General features: G+C 32.9%; 1 long non-coding RNA gene across 1 annotated transcript; it reads left to right on the forward strand.

The window, feature by feature from the left end:
* The first annotated feature begins 2,566 nt into the window (after nt 1-2,566).
* LOC123653405 lies at nt 2,567-3,108 on the forward strand. Its single transcript, XR_006743091.1, has 2 exons — nt 2,567-2,671; nt 2,835-3,108. It is a non-coding gene; the product is annotated as an uncharacterized LOC123653405 (long non-coding RNA).
* The last annotated feature ends 8,629 nt before the right edge of the window (nt 3,109-11,737 follow it).

The following is an 11,737-nucleotide window of genomic DNA, read 5'->3' on the forward strand; positions in this document are numbered from 1 at the left end:
GAACTAAACTAAATATTGAATAACAACAAGATTTCACATGCTTGTACGTTAAAGTATATTTATCGACTTGACGACAATACAATAATAAGTTCGAATTTAGTAGCAGGCCTGTCTAATGAATACAATTTAAAAAATAGTTTATACGATTTGTTTCAAGTGTTAGTTGATTAAGTGGAATCGGAAAGAGAAGTTATGAGAAACTTCGATGCGTTAAAACGATAAACATCATACCGTCGTCAATACCTCAACAAGCACTTCTAAAGGTTCAGATACACTTAATAATAACACTAGTTCGTAGAATTGTAATTGATTTTTCAAGAGAGTAAATAAATTAATGTACATTTTAAAGTGCATATAATTCTTTTGGTAATAAACTTTGTTGAATCATATACTATGAACAGACACAATATACTAATTATAAATATGATAAAACAAAAGCAAATTGCTGTCATGAACATTTTTTTGTTCAGCAAGTTGAGGTTAAATAATAAGGTTTGATACGAAAATATTCCTGTAAGTATGTATATAGACTATTATCATAACTATCTATTATAAGGGAACTGACATATGAGTTGCTAGGAGTAAATACGAATGCAAACCTTGCATCAAGTGGTGAGGAAGATCTCAAAATAAAATATTTCCCTTTCAATCCAATTTCCATTAAATTTATTGCAATGTTAGTGCCAAGTGGGTCAATACATCGAGTCGTGTCAGTGCCCGCATGTTCGCCCCTATAGCACCCAATCAGATTAATTGCGAAACCCTTCTGTGCATCAATTAGATAAACTGAAACCTTACTTTAGCAACATTGTTTAGAGATATGGTTACGACGTTACATTTTTTATTGTTGGGACTGCATTGCATACGTAAATACAAGCGAGAGATATTAAACTAAGCCCCATACAGTTGTTACAATTTTGGTATATACAAAAAATTAGTCAAATAAAGGCAATAGTTTAATTTTTTGCGTTCTATGCTTCTATTTGACTATTTTTTTTTCTTTTACGAAATAATATGTAGTATGTATGTATACGTTGTTTAAATAAACGCCTATATATTTCTCTTACGGTTACTGTTTCATATTTTCTAACTAATAATAACGTGTTTTTTCATAAATTAACTTAACAAACTATTGTACTGTGTGGCTACGGTACTAAAGAATTTAGCCACCCCCTCTCTTCCCGTGGGTGTCGTAAGAGGCGACTAAGGGATATCACAGTTTCGCTACCACCTTGGAACTTAAAAAGCCGACCGGTGGCGGGATAACCATCCAACTGCTGGCTTTGAAATGCACAGGCCGAAGACGGGCAGCAGCGTCTTCGGTGCGACAAAGCCAGTACTGCGGTCACCAACCCGCCTGCCCAGCGTGGTGACTATGGGCAAAACACATGAGTTCACGTTATTTTTGGCGTAAACTTGTGGAGGCCTATGTCCAGCAGTGGACTGTATAGGCTGTAATGATGACGATAATGATGAACTTAACAAACAGGCTTATTAAGTCCTCAGCTATTGGATTCAGAAAATTATGACGAAAACACGCTGGAATCAACAACTACTAATGCTATTAGGTATATGAAACACATACCGATAGAGTAATTGTAATTGCTCGACACTCATTTCAAACATGTATTTACAAAAACGTATCTCTCAAAATTGCACGTGCTAAAGAGTGTTGCACCAGTATCGAAATGTTCGATCGCAAATTATCGACGTCGTAAGTGGTAGTCAATGACGTGCGAAAATCATTGAACGTTGCTAATATTTTTAGTATCGCGTTGTTTTTACTTCGTAGATCGCATGAACTCATTTTGGATGTTACAGGCTGAATCGCATTTATGGTACAAAAAATCGTAAAAAGATCCGCGAAAACTTTGCATTGTTTTATGAATATCTTCAAAAACTTATAAACAATTTCCAATCTTTATAAATATTTATATTTAATGATTATGTACTCTAATCTCAAGACATTACCATTGAGAGTGAACGCATAATCATTTTTTAGTTCAATTTATTCAAATTTATACAATTACTAAACTAAGGTAACTAAGTAGGGTAGAAGATGCTGGATGATTCGCGTCTATCATCTCGCACGCGACTATTGTTCAGGACGGTGTGGGGTCAAGCGGAACGGAGCGGTGAAGCGGGAAATTACACTGGAATTAGGATCTGTTATTTGCAACTTGACATTCTTATTTTGTACTTGTTAAGTGTTGATGTGTTATGCTCTGATATGTTAATTGATTTTCTCAAAATTCGAATCTAAAAACGTCCTTCGTTTTAAAGTAAATCAAAGAAGGTCTTCGTTGAGAGTGTATTTAATGGCTATGTTTAAGTAATTTTTAATCTGTTTTTTTTTTTGTATGAATTGACAATACCTCAAAATAAAAAAGGGAAAAAAAATCATATCAATAGTTATACGGGGTACACCCATTCCAAGTTCATTCACCATTTCCAATTTAATATATAGTAGGTATATTACACCAAATTCGTTGAAGTACTATGAAAGTCAGAGAAGTGACTAAGATCGACTTCCGTTCGTAAATGTATAATTTTCCATAACATTATTCAAGTAATTGCTATACTCTGTGGTATTGTAATTGGATGACGTGACCGTTTGACAATACAATTATGTCTCGACGCAATATTTTTTGCAATGTCTCTTACCTTTGAAGTAAGTATACCTTACATTTTTTTTTTAATGAAGTCACTATAATGGAATATTTTTAAAACAGTGTTTTTCGCATTCCTGAAAATTCCTTAGACTACAAAAGAGTTTTGTGATTTACCTATTTAAATATAAACTTATGTCAACCATCATTTCACATATATTTCAGAACGATCCCTACATGAACAATTTTACAGTAATAAAAATATACCTATAAAACAACTAATTATATTTTTAATTATTTACTATTTATCATTGTCACGAAGTCAACCTTCAGAATATAATGAAGAAAAATTGATTTTATAACAAGGAAAATGAAACTGAACGAACGATAATATTTATGTAACTTATTTTTTACTATCTCACGTACCTACTATGTATATTAGATTGTATTGACTTTTTACTTTACTTCACTAATACCTTCATTACTAGCTTTAAATCTAGATCACATGTTTTTATTTATTTCACCCTTCCTTTTGTCTCGTTTGCACTCGTTTTGACCTGTGCTTGACGCACTATTCAGACTAAACTACTTTATTTAATTTCATTGTTATCCAATTCACTGGCTTAACGATAAAAATGTATCATAAAAGAGATCTATTAACATTATAAGTTCGGATTGAAAACCAGGAGATCAAAACAAAAAAAAAATCAAATCTCATAAAGTAACTGTAACGGGAAAAAAACGTAATTTCCGATCATACACTAGTGTTTTTGGGCAATCTAAGGACCGCTGGTGTAAAGTGCCGCTATATAAAAAAACGCATGCGGTTATGCAAAAAATTGAATAATGTACGATAACGGTCACTGGCAACTAAGAAAATCAAAGTAATAAAAAAAAAAAAAACAATAAAAATTAATAAAAAAAAAGTTCAGTAATTTGTAAAGTTCCATTACAATGTAGCAGTAATACTTAATGAGATGAATCACAATTGTACATCAATGGAAAGTCCTCGTCCGAATCGTCCGCGCAAAGCTCTTATAAGCTTCGATGTATTTTTCCGCAAAGGTTTCCGCTCATTCATGGCTTTTACGTATAACTTATAGTAATCTTAGTAATTATGTATGTTGCAAACAACGTCATCAAGTTTTTCATATTCATTCGGAGTTTTTCGAACTAATCATACACAAATATTAATCAATGCAGACTATTATTATGCCTAGTTAATGTTTTAAGTATTTAAAGTATTAACACTAAATTATTCAAAACTTTAAACTGTGAGATTACAAATTATTGCGAATTTTATGTTTATGCCACACATCCGCGACAAGAATAAAGAACCGCTGTTAACTGAAGACAAACAAAATGTAAACGTTATCATTATCGTTGCGAACTAGTTTAACATAAAATTTTATTATTTTAAACGAACTCATGTAAGTACTATTTCTTAAAATCACTAGTGCTAAGATAGTACAGATAGATAATTTTTTTAATGTCGCATAGAAAGTAAGACGTGAAGGAGTTTTACCGGTGATGTATGATGATCATCGTTTATGTAACTTTAAGATAATAAGGTCATTTTGAAATTGGTTTTCAAAGAAAATCAATGGAGGTATTGCGGTAGGGTATAGGAGGAAATTATTTGCTCAAAATTTATAGCAGTCTGACTGGGGAAATATCTCATCCTTGCAACAGATCACAGCTAAATAACACTACTTTCAAATAGTGCATGTAACTATGATGAATAAGGAAGCCAGGACCTCCGGGAGAGGGTCGCGGTTAGATTCGGCAACGCGTTACAAACGCGTAATTCCTCTTAGTGATCCAGGCGTCTATTAGGTTACGTTATCCGCTCACAACCAGGTGATCAGTACGCTTGTTTACCACTTTTATAGTATAAATAAATCAATATTTCTAAATAAACATGACCTAATACACTAAAAATACTCCAAATAGGGACTGATCCTCTTTGTTCGATTCCGCAACAAATCGCTTGTTGAAGTTCGAATATGTGGCGCAAAACATTTCTAAGAACCAACGATAATCACGATTCACCGAAACTGGTAACGTATATTAGCGACGATATTTTCTATAAGCTGCCAAAACATCCATTAATTATAAATATAACAGTGTATAGAAAACGTGAGGATCTGTCGTAATAAAATACGATTTACTGTTTTAATGTTCTCCACAATAATAAAAATAAAAGTGTTTCTGTCTGGATTCGCCGGACACATGTTATGTAATCTTTATATCTTTAAAGATCATTACATATTTGTAGATTAAAATTAAAATCGTCAGAATTTGAGCAATTCTTTCACATATTTTATTGTTTCACATATTATAAATATATATATTATATATAACTAGGTCGGCAAACAAGCGTACGGCTCACCTGATGGTAAGCAATTGCCGTAGCTTATAGACGCCGGCAACACCAGAAGCATCGCAAGCGCGTCGCCGGCCCTATCCCTAATTCCACAACACTGCTTGAAAGCAGTATAGTACATTATATTATTACACAATTGTAATCAAATTCTCACAAACGAGACTAACAACAATGATAATAAATTCCTATATAAACAAAAAGCATTATTTGTGAGAAAAATAAAAGAAAAACTATTTTTCCCATTTTCACTTTATCAGAGCTTTTTATTAACCGCCTAACCCCCTCTATCTCGGTTTTACTTGCCCTGGTACTAACATGTTTCCAAATGATGAAATCAATGATCAATAAGTTAACTTGATTGCTACCGTCTTTGGTTTTATTTATGTCATAACAAGTTCACAAGCAACAGACGTTTAACAATCCGTCATGGGAATGAAATATTCACGAAAGCACGTAATTAGAGGAAGATATATCGGTCAAACTGAAACGTGTTTACACGCAAATGAGATACGACTCCGCTGACCCCATTATCGGTTTAGATTTACCTAAATATATCTCACGGGATTACGTTACGATTGAGAAATTTATACTAAGAAGATAAATAAAAAATGAATTGCCGAAATGTACTCGTATGTACGTTTGTAATTTTTCAGCGACTACACCTCAGAATATTTTTAAAATTATACTTCTTTTGAGTAAATTTTACGATGCGCGCGCACACCGTCACAAAAAAAACGACACCCTGAAGTTAGCTAGTCAACGAAGAAGAAGTTACCAACGTTAAGTTAGCTAGTCAATGAAGTATAACTTCTTACGTGCGTACATAAGTAGGTACACGCACTTTTTTGTGTTTGGTATTACCAGGATGAGGTTTGTGTAAAGGAAATTATAATCAAATCAATAAATTCAAGAGTAAAAAAATTACGGTACGAAGTTCTATACGATCGTGTTGAAGACATAACAAATATATGTACCTATTTATATATTTTAAACCATCTCGCTTCAGCCTGTGATATCTTACTACTGGGCATAGGCCTCTTTCCCTACGTAGGAGAAGAATCAGAGCTTAATCCACCACGCTGCTCCAATGCGGGTTGGCGAATATATTCCCTACTATGAGTAACGATCGCTATCAGGTGTACATAATAACAACCGGGACCGATGGCTTAATATGCTCTCCGAGGCACAGTGGGGAGGTGGGGTGGGGAGGTTTTTAAATCATATATTTAATGATAAAGTCTATAAAAAATCATTCATTCTTACTGATTTCTTTATAAGAGATTTAAAAAAAAAAGGATTTAGTTTATATACTGTTTTTTACACATCAATTTATGTAAGTTATTGATCCTATTATACTGTTAGCTTATATAACTTCATATTACTACGTTTATTATACAATTATGTAAAACCTAGAACACGAAACTGAGTGAGATGAGATCTGCCCTTATTTTACCATATTTGTTATTATAAGCGCGTCGTAACCGATAGAAATCATAGGTTGAAATTATTCAGCAACACATGGACGTAAGTGTTTCAACGTTTATTATATACGTACTGAGAAACGCAGGTGCAAGCTTCGCATATAAAGATGCGATGGTCGAGAGATAAACGCAGGAGATGTTGTCGGTACATTTCTCCGTTATCTTCGTAACACATATAACAGTATAAAACGAGAAGTTTTCTTAAACTTCTATTTGCGTTTGTAAAATTCCGGTATAACTGTATTTAGCAACTACTTTTATAAATATAGTTTAAATAAAATAGAAACGAACGCCTCCCACTCAACAGCACCCACTAGGGTTTTCTCCTGTGTACGGAAACAGACTCAATACATAAGCAAAAACGCTCAAACCACGGAAACACTTGTATGACCAATACAAATGTTTGCCATAAACGGGGATCGAAACCGCGTCCGCCAGCGGCAACCAGCCAGTACTGATTGCTGTGCCTATATTCGTCGTGAAATATATCGTATTGTTTAAGAATGGGGAGTATTTTTATTTGAAGGTATTATTCTAAGTACAAAACATTTGGAGCTACAAAGTAACTATAAACCGCGTGAGGCAAATAATGCGTTAATAAAACGATAAATCAATTTAAGTTTAAACAGCGGTATTATCCAGTAGCCTATAAACAAATGCAGCCTTAATTGCTTATTTCCAGAAGCTATCAATTATCTTTAATACGTGTCTGCAATTAAACGTACACAAATTTAAAAGTCATAAAATATTGATACCTTTGATAAAATTTCAAAAAAAAAAACGACATATTTTTGTCTGAAAAAAAAAAAAAACAAAAGTTCATTAAAATTGAGTAAATTGAGTTATCAATCATAATTCGACAAATATTTTTTTAACGACATACATTTTTATGTTATTAGGTATTTATAAAAGTTATAGAAGGGAGTTCAAAGTGTATGACAAAATTATAGGCACAAGATAACTATGTATTAATAAACCGACAAATTACAAAGATACAAAATGTATTTTTTATGTATGTACTTTTGAGTATATTTCGAACAGGTAATTTAAAATAATTACGTCGATTTTGCTTGATTAGTTAATTTTCTATTTTAAGTTTAATTACAGATGTATCCGCTGTTTGAACGTTTAGTCGTGATTACGATTACCAACAGTAATTAGAACGTTGATTTGAAAATACATTGTCACTACTGTAAAACTCGTGCCAAGGGCTAAAAATAAGTTGAGACTTAAAATTTTGTTGATTATAAAAAAAACCGGCCAAGTGCGAGTCAGGCTTCCGTACAAATAAAATTATTAAAATTATTTTTATTATCTGATGTAAATAAAAATTTATGTTTTTCGTACTTTTCCTTTATCTGTGCTATAAGACGTTGCTACAAAATTCAAGATTCTGAGTTCACGGGAAGTACCCTGTGGGTTTTGATTCCCTTGCGAGTGTCGAAAATTTGCAGCATAAACGGCTGTATCTTTTGATTGCGTTGGCTTAGAAGTTTGATTTTTTAACAGCTTCGAGGGACAGTAGACCTTTGTATTTGATATAAATTTCAGCTTGATACCTCAACGCGGTCTTGAGAAAAAAACTGTCTTGACAGACAGACGGACAACAAAGTGATCCTATAAGGGTTCCGTTTTTCCTTCTAAAGTACGGAACCCTAAAAAAAGCAGCAAACTGCTTTGATTATCTCCAAGAGTTGTTCTTACTATAATTAAACACGTTATATTCAAGTCTGCAATTACTATTGTTAAAAATGGTCTTTCAATAATTACAAATTGGGTCCAATATTTTAATAGTATTTTTTACATATAATTCGCTGGTTCGTTTCGTTTATCGGTAACATTTTCAGGATATCGGTAACTCAGAGGGATTAAAGATTTTAAGATTTTTAAAAGATGTTTTTATATTCCATTTTACGTCAGTTTTATTGAAAATGAAAGTTTGAAAATTTAACTGATTTCAATCAAAATAATCTATATTTGTACCAGTTGTAGCGTCTCAGTAAACGGATAAGAGCATTAATTACACAAATCAATTTGTAGAAGCATCATAAGAATAGCACTTGAACTCCTTTATTTATTTTTAAATGCACGAAACTACAACAAAAAACGGTAACAATGTCACTTAACTACATCAACGTTTAAATTAATTTGCGATTATTAACTTCGACCGGGTTAAACCGGTTTGCACTAGTTATTCCGATGGGAATACGTTTTTTCACTTATCTGTATATCGGGTTATTGTTTTCTTAAAACAGTTGAGTTGTGTGTGACTTCGTTTGAAAATATAATTGTTAAAATATTATTATCAAATTCAATACTAAACTCACTCAACTCTTAACAACTCATTCATTATTCAAAGTTTTTTTTTACATTTTATTTAAATTCCTAAATAACCTCCAAAGTCAAAATTTTGATAAAGAAGTTAAAGTTTGACAGATAAAAACTCAATTAAGTATTTACTTTATTATAATTTTGCGTTTGAAATTTGGCTAGAATTACAAATACGCTTATGATTTCATCAAAAAAATACACAAATGAAGAGTAAATGATCATAAAAATTTCGAACATTAAATAAAAATGCAATAAGCAATAATTGATAATTAAAAAAAAAACAACGATTTTTATACAGACACAGTATCAAACAGTTTTACTATATACATGATAAGAAGTAAGGTTTAATAAAACACTTTTTTCGGATTTTATCGCGGTTTATTGTTAACTTTTGATTCCCGACGTTTCGGATACTTTACAGCAACCATGGTCACGGGAGGTCCTCCCGTGACCATGATGATGAAAAAAGTGTTTTATTAAATGAGTAAAATTCGCGTAAACATTAGAAAACAAGAAGTAAGGTTGTTTTTTACCTACGACAGGTATGATCAAACAAATGTGGAATAACGTTAAGTTTATAAAATATATTTTTATAGAGAAATATACTCTACAAAGTAGTTTAAAACGGTTTCTTTTTAATGGTTTTGTAAACATTATTTTCTTAAAGATTTGTATGTAAAACGATAAGTATTTTACTGGCAATACTACCAAAAAAAAAAAAAAACATCAGGATCTCAAAATTACAAACGATCGGTATATTTTAATAAATATATATATGAAATTATGTTTTTGACCAACAAAAAACTTGCTAGGTATTTATTATACACCGATTTATTATAAAACGATTTTAAAATTAAAGCAAATGAAAAAAAAAAATTATAAATTTCATAAATTTGGGTTATGTTAGTAATAAGCTAGTCATCACTTCAGCCTATCGCAGTCTACTGTTGGACATAGGCTTCCACAAGTTCGCGCCAAAAAATGGCGTGAACTCATGTGTGTTGCTCATAGTCACCACGCTGAGCAGGCGGGTTGGTGAGCATGATGGTGACTAGTCATTACATAGATAATTTCATGCTCCAAAACTTTATTTGACAATACGATAAGACCGTTAATCAAATAACGAAAACGGGTCGTGTGAACCATTTTAGTACGTTCAAAACAATTAAGAGCTTCATTAGGTCGTGACGAAACAACGTTATCGTTTTCATATCGTTGAAGTATCGTATCATGTGTGAATAAATTACACTTAACGATATATTGTCATCGTGTTTGTCCAGATATCTTTTTGAATCATAAAGGATCCCAATAATGACAGCTATATTTGAAATCTGTCTAAATATTTGATATGAAGTCGGTTTTTAGAAAGAGCGGCGCTAAGATTTTTTTCTTTTGTTTTTAAATTATAGACATTAAAACGGTCGTATATGCTACATAATTAAATGTTAACATTATTTATGCATTTTCCGCAAGGTGGTGTTATGTTTTAGTAAAATATTAATTATTTCAATTTTTGACTTCAATGCAAAAAAAAAACTCATACGGGTTTTACTTAGGGTTACCACTCATAGGGTTTTTTATAGCCATATCAAATAATTATTTCAATAACATTATAGTATACTAATTGCTATTTATCACGGTTTATTTGTCACTATTACTATAACTATTTACTATTTTTCATAATTAAAAAAATAACAGAAAAGCAGAACAAAAATCCAAACACCGTGACATTTTAATGTTTTCTTTTTCTCTCGTAGATACTCTTGCATCGAGTTCTTAAAACTATTTTCCGTTAGTTTGCATGAAGTGTTGAACCATAAAGCCAGTCACTTTAGCCTACAACTGAGCTGTAGATAATCTAGAACGCCCTCTACATGGACGGTGTTTACTTTGTTCCTTAAAGATGTATACGTAACGTACGTAAAACTCAAATATCTAATTATGGTCTCACAGATACTCTCCTACGGAGTTCTAATAAGAATATTTCCACTTGTATCCATCGAGTGTTGAACTATAAAGGCTGACCTCAGCATACGAGTAAGCTACACGTCGTTCTGGCACGGCATTCACTTTGTCCCGTAGCTACGTGAATACATACATTACGTAAAACAACTCAAGTATCTCAGCTTGACTGGTTTCATAGACGCTATTTCAAGGAATTTTAATAACAATATTCATATAAACATTTCAAGGTCTCTCATACGCAGTATTTCATTTATATCCCCCAAGTGTTAAACTATAAAATCACTTACCTCAGCATACAAGTAAGTTGTACGTCGTTCTGGAACCGAGCGAGTGCCGACGATCCCTCTACACGTACGGCGTTAACTTTGTCTCGCAGAGATGTACCGCAGCCTCCGCACCGCTCCTTCAGGATCGACAGGATGTTCGGCTGACGGAGGAACGCTACGACCTGCGATATTAAGATCTATATTACTTATTTATTTATATATTGTTTTAAATTTCCATGGTTCTTAACATTATTTGAATTCGTTTTTTCGGGATTTATACCATGTACCTTTTTATCTTTGAGGCTCCGATATTTCGGCGCAGTTGCATGCGCCATGGTCACGGAAGAACTGTTTGATTATTGCGGGTAGATGTTATGGGCAGACATATCGGTCTACCCTCCGTCTCAGTCTTCTATTACGCTCGATACCGGTACCACTGTCTGCAAACTCACTACTCACTCTAACCTGTTCTCGACACACGACACTCACTGTATCCAATCGCGAAACGGCACTTTTACGTTTTCCGTTGTCCCGACACAAACGAACCACTGGACTCCAGACACTCGACAGTTTAAACCCATCCTCACGATTGAAATTTTTGTGTTTGGTAATTTCAATCGCTTCCCTGACCATCCTCGGTATGTAGTGGCGTTCTGTTGAGATAATCTGAGGATTATGCAACTCGATCCAGTGATTTGT

The sequence above is a fragment of the Melitaea cinxia genome, chromosome 5 (genome assembly GCF_905220565.1).
Source record: "Melitaea cinxia chromosome 5, ilMelCinx1.1, whole genome shotgun sequence".
Lineage (NCBI taxonomy): Eukaryota > Metazoa > Arthropoda > Insecta > Lepidoptera > Nymphalidae > Melitaea > Melitaea cinxia.